This window comes from Gavialis gangeticus, unplaced genomic scaffold (assembly GCF_001723915.1).
Source record: "Gavialis gangeticus isolate Ggan-Ray unplaced genomic scaffold, GavGan_comp1, whole genome shotgun sequence".
NCBI lineage: Eukaryota > Metazoa > Chordata > Crocodylia > Gavialidae > Gavialis > Gavialis gangeticus.
Genome location: NW_017729032.1, coordinates 54,224,908 through 54,229,633, shown reverse-complemented (window position 1 = coordinate 54,229,633; position 4,726 = coordinate 54,224,908). Strand labels below are relative to the sequence as shown.

Genomic DNA, 4,726 nt, shown 5'->3' with positions numbered 1-4,726 from the left:
ACAGGCGGTGTCTGGCCAAGCAGCAGGCTACCCGGACTGGCTCAGAGGCACCACAGGGGCTCATGTGTCCACACTGAGCCCCCACACCGGGTGGCTGCCGGGCTCCAGGCCTGCCAGCACCTCTGAGCCGGCCTGGGTAGCCCATAGCCTGGTCAGCCACCACCCATGCACATTGGGCCAGGCTGCTCTCGCTGACAGGGCTTAGCCTCCCTGTCACAGCCACAGCTGCTGGGGCCTGGGCTGGCCCTGCCATGTGGCTGCCTCGGCTGGGGCTGAGCAGGGCCAGCTGAGCCTGTGGGTACAGGGCCCTTTCCAGTCGCTGCAGCTCAGTGACAAACACTCCCTATGCCCAGGCTCGGCTGGGCTGGGCAGCTCAACAGAGCCCTCCTCCCCACTCCATGGTAGCAGGGGGTGGGGGGAAGGAGGAGGAAGAGTCCCCCTCTGGGACTGGGCAGCGCTGCACAGAGTTCCCCTTCCTGCCCCATGTTAGTGGGGGAGAGGGAGGAGGGGCAAGAGTCCCCCTCTGGGGCCAGGCAGTGGAGCTGTATGCCTGGATTGCTCCTGGCTGTCAGGAAGCTGCTGCAGCAGGCAGGGCTTTTCCTCTGTTCCTCCTCCCCCACCACAGGGGTCTAGACATGCTTTCTCTTCCCGCACACTCTGAACCCTGCACACCAAGACCCCTCCTCAGTCCTGCCGGGGCCTGGTCCACCCCCCTTAGAGGAAGGCTAACTGGTAACCCATGAGATATTAATTTGAGTCCCCCAAGCTCTCATTTGGCTACCACTCCACTGCTGCTCTAGCTACAATAGCAGCCAGAGTCTCCAGGCTCCTCCCTCCCTCCTCCAGCTGCCACTTCCTGCCTTTACATGAGGGGGTGAGGCAGTGCAGGAAAATGATGGTGAGGCCAAGGCACACTGTGGGGTGAAGAGAGGGGAAGAATGCATCCAGAAGTGGGGTAAGGGGGTGTCCAATGGCATTCAGTGCTGCACTGGGGAGGGAGGGGGAGTGACTGTGTAGCATGCTTAATGTGGTCCATACCATGTGCAGCTCCTGGGGGCTTAGAAGTTGAACAGCCCTACTATAGAGGAAGAGCATTGAATCACGTATATCAAGAGTGATCTATCCTTACCCTAGCATCCATAATTATTGATACAGGGATGCCAGAAGATACATCTCTGGCTATCGTGTTTAAAAGTAAACAGCCTGAGAACCTAACCCACACCTGAGAACCTAACCCACAACCTTCATGTTATCAGCAATATAAAAGTTATTGAGTCTTACATATGGAAATACAGTCTTTTAAAGTCTCCATGAGATCTACAAATCCAATAAACTATAACTTGAAAAAAAACACTTGGAACAGTTTTATCATTATGAATGTTAACAGCTGAATCCCATCAAGCTTGAAATGTCATGTATATTTTCTATCTCCATAAATTACAATAGAGATGTAACTTACAAAGTTTTTCCAAGTAAAGCACAGTTATAGCAAGAAATTTATTATCAATATTTGTAACTCAAAAAGAACCTAGAATGAATAATTTGATCCATTTTTTTTCAAGATCCAGTTCTCAACTAAATGCTATTGAAATTGCTCTTCCATTAGATTGCTTCTAAAAAGACTTCACTGTCAAAACACTTTGTTGACTTTAGTTACTTTTCCTAATCCTTTTGTCCTTCTTGTGTTTCTCAGATATATTTTTCATTCTCATAACAAATACAATTCAAATTCAGTTTCTTCTCTTAATACTCTTCCTAGCAGAGATCTGTTAGCAAAGCCTCAACAGGGCAAAAGGATCCTTAGCAATTAAAATAAAACCCTCAATAGCACAGTGTTCTTACAGAGACATATCAGAAAAGCAACATTACATTCAAATTATTTTGAATAAATTACATTATCTAATGAGTCTTTGCAATTACAATTTGCCAATAAAATCCTCCCTTTTAAAACTAAATGTTCTTCAATTTATGTGTTGTACAATAATTCATTGTGGCTCATTTTAGAACACATTCAACCAAGATTTAATGCCAGCTAAACAGTGCAGTATATAATATTTATCATAACAGCATTACAATTAAGCTAACCTTATACTGGAGACAGTTTATGGCATTTCATGAATTCAGGTGGTTGAACTTCTATACACCAGCATTTTTATTACATTTCATGCCTGCATTTAGTAAGATTTTAACTAAATCTTCTATATTTAAACTATTATTGAAAATCATTTGCTTCAAAAAGGAATGACGATTACATTACTTCACAAAGGGTTAATTCATTTTTCAATTTATCTTCTTGTACAGGGAAGCACCAATTAGTACAATGATCTGCCTCAGTAATGAGGTTAATATTTCATCAGCTCATTGGACAGTAAAATTAAATTTTCATTTTTCTTCCTGAACAATTACAGAGGCTAACAAAATGGAAGTTAACTGTGAAGTAACCACTCTAGGATATCCTCCCCCCAAAAAACACCCCCAAAATGGGAAAAAAAACAAACAAATCAGACTCTCTCTGATAACAGTCAAAACCACAGGACAGAATTCACCAATTTTAATTTGACATGCCATTATACTCCTCCCACCCCCAAGTACACCCACAAAACCAAGATGTCAGGAGGTAAGTGACTGCATTGGTAATGATATCATAATTTTTAGAAATAAAAGGAAAACACCCATTCACTTCTACCTGCTGTGACCAAAGATTAGTGCACACACAAAAAAGCAGAGCATCAACAGCACCAACAAAGTTTAACATATTGAAACTTATTCAGAATTTAAAATACAATGGACATTTCAAAAATGTTTTGCAGTCACTATTTAAGTGGGATGCATGATAATATATTATAATGCACACAGAACGTTACTGCACTACAACATGTAAAACAGTTTCCAGCATGTGAGTACAATTTAATTTTGTATATATCAGATTCATCTCTAATACTTTTTTTATATTTCCTAATTTTCTTTTACCTGAATTGCTTACAGATTTTATTTTTCCTTGTAAAACAGAGAATTTTACAGGGTTTTTTTCTTGTGACAAATAAATAGAATGAAAATTTTCATATATGAGAAATGTCTTGGTTTCTTTACTGGAAAATAAGATTGACTTAAGGCTGTTCCTTTAGGGAATTTAGTTAATATTCTAAATCTTATTTGCTAACAGAAGCTGGAAGCTAATTGAATATTCTCATTTTGTCTAGAGTTCTGACAGATCTTATACTTCAACATATTCTTCAAAGAGCAGATAACTCAATCTTCTATTGTCATCTTAGGTTACCGCAAGATGCCCTGATAAATATCAAATGTTATTTATTGTTGAGGCAATATGAAATTTCACTCTGACATACACTTAATTGTAAATGTGATTTTATCTAAGTTTAAAATATCTAGTATATGCCTGGTAATAAAGTTGTTGCAATCCCACATGACAAGTGTCTGCTGTCTGGCCTGACAAAATGAAGTAAAGGTTATGTGTATTCAAAATGACAACAGATATCTCTGTGTCTCATACTTTTCAGCTAGGTCAAGGAGCACAAGAACTAGTACATCAAAGTGTAGGTTTAAGAGAGCTGCTTCAATGAGATAAAAACCTCATCAAAACTGAGATTACTGGATTCTATTTCTAGCCACAAGGTGCTTGTTGGCATTCTCTGACAGATGAATAAGTTATTTATTATCTTGTATGCTACTGAGTAAATCTATCCTAATTCTACTGCCAAACCACCCAACATTAAAATATATATGTGCATGCATATGTGTGTGCACATGCATAAATACATACACAAGAAAAAATTAAGAAGGGTAAGAACTACTGGTGTTAAAATATTAAATATGGACAATAAAATACAACAAAACATACTGGGCATATCTACACATGCATATTAATGTGCTTCAATAAACTTCAGAGTTTATTTTGCCAGAGTTTACTGCTCTTGGGTGCACGCCTTCATGCATGCCTAGAACCACAGCCACTGAGCCAGGTTGGAGCAGCCCCAGCTGGTAGGAGGATTGGGGGGTCAGCCTGGTGCTGCTCCCTGGCTCAATGTGCTGCAGGGGTAGGTAGCCACTGCACTGAAGGACCCCCATGCCCCTCCCAGCCTGGCAGCATCTACACATGAGCTGCTGTGGAGGTTTTTACTTTGCAGCAGGATTTACTCTAGCCTAATAGAGGTGGACATGTAGACATGAGACATTTACTTCACTTTTAATTAATCTACTGCGCAGTGAATGTCTCATATAGACTGCCTGATAAAAAGTAAATCAAACAATTTAATTTTAGCATTGTATCAAAACATGTTTAATAGGAACATGATTAATCCCACAATTACAACAAGTAACCAAAATAAACATATATGTTTAAAAAACCTTATTTGCATTTTACTGTACATCGCCTTTAATACCATAACTTGAGTTGGATTTCAACCACTCTGGATAAAGTAATTCACTGCACATTCCTTTTGTAAGGCAGAGCTGATTACATTAATAAATGTTATAGAACCCACCTCTTGCTTTTATTCTTCCAAAATAAAATGGAATAGAGCATTTTAATCATTATCTTATCTTCAGCAGTTAATGACTTATTTGTTTAGGGAAAATGCTTACTATCATTATGTTTCAATTTGTGAGTTATGCACAAATAAATAAAATTAAAAAGCACTAATAGCAAATATTTTAGTAAATTACTATTATATCAGAAATATTTGTTTTTCTAGATTTACTTCAGGCA

At 39.6% G+C, this 4,726-nt stretch overlaps 1 protein-coding gene and 1 long non-coding RNA gene across 4 annotated transcripts in view; one reads left to right on the top strand and one right to left on the bottom strand.

Annotated features, from left to right (window-relative positions):
• Positions 1 to 4,726, top strand: part of LOC109302592 — a 22,300-nt gene that overhangs the window by 15,519 nt on the left and 2,055 nt on the right. The window lies entirely within an intron of this gene.
• LOC109302590 (neurobeachin-like) overlaps positions 1 to 4,726 on the bottom strand; it is a 494,933-nt gene that overhangs the window by 489,604 nt on the left and 603 nt on the right. The window lies entirely within an intron of this gene.